Source organism: Protobothrops mucrosquamatus, unplaced genomic scaffold (assembly GCF_001527695.2).
Source record: "Protobothrops mucrosquamatus isolate PMUCROS unplaced genomic scaffold, P.Mucros_1.0 scaffold50725, whole genome shotgun sequence".
Taxonomy (NCBI): domain Eukaryota; kingdom Metazoa; phylum Chordata; class Lepidosauria; order Squamata; family Viperidae; genus Protobothrops; species Protobothrops mucrosquamatus.
The window spans coordinates 1-1033 of record NW_015436450.1 but is presented as its reverse complement, the minus strand read 5'-3'; the positions used below and the strand labels follow the sequence as shown (position 1 = coordinate 1033).

The window sequence follows — 1033 nt, the reverse complement described above, 5'->3', positions numbered from 1 at the left end:
CTACCACAAATTATGCAGTCGAGTTTCCCGCATTTGGGGAAATCGCAGGGGTCAGCACACCCGCAGTGCAATGGATGAGCCTCACCCTGGGAAAACCTCCTTCGTGATCAAGGTGTCTCCCCTGCCAGGTAAGTATGCTTTGCTTGGCGCCGGGACGCGCTCCCACCTCTGCTCCAGTCATTTCATGTCACAGTGGCCCGCACTATTCCGCCGGACTCTTTCTCCCACGCTTGTAAACGTTCACTCCTGCGCGGATCAGATTCCCGAAGGCTCCGCCGCGTCGCCGGCGGAGGCGAGCTCTCGTTCGCGCTGTTCCCACAATGCTCTGCGGGAATGCTTATTTGCATGTACCGGGAAGCCTTCTCCTGCTCTGCGATTGGCTCTCGCTCGTCCTTCTGAAGAGCGAGTTGGATGCGGGAGGGGGGGGAGGAGGGGGAGGAGGAGGAGGAAGACCGCTGACGGGCTCTCCAAACCGCCGCTAGGCAGCCACTGAGGGAATGGAAAAGGCATCTTGTCTATCGGCCGCTTGCAGCTCGGCGTTTACCCGTCTGCTGAACGGGATTAAATTCTTTGCTTCCGCAACTCCGAGGCGGCATCTTTTCGTCGGATGCCTGACGTGACCGAGGATTACCGGCTGCCTTCCAAAGAAGGACCGCCGCAAGTTGGGCTCTTCGGCTGGGAAGGAGGAGAGTAAAGAGAGGCGGCTAGACGAGCTACGGAGCAGCTTTTCTCTTTTGCACAGCCTTAACGCTGGAGATCCAGGGATCCAAGCTGAATGCAAACAGATTCAGGCAGGACTCAGCAGAAGAAAATATTCTGTTCCCCTGGCCTCTTGGATGGAGTTTTTAGAGAGTTAACTTTTCTAAAGAGTCAAGCGTCATATAATTTACAGACGAGTAGAGTACACTGTGTGAACAATTATTAGGCAAGTGAATATTTTAACCAAATCATTTTCATGCATATTTTCCACTTCCAAAGTGTATCAATTTGAATGCTTAGTGGATATTAGCATATCAGGTGATGTGTATTTGTG

At 52.9% G+C, this 1033-nt stretch overlaps 1 pseudogene; it reads right to left on the bottom strand.

Moving 5' to 3' along the window:
- Positions 1 to 136, bottom strand: LOC114923906 (annotated as a pseudogene; the record flags this gene model as incomplete).
- Positions 137 to 1033: the final 897 nt, after the last annotated feature.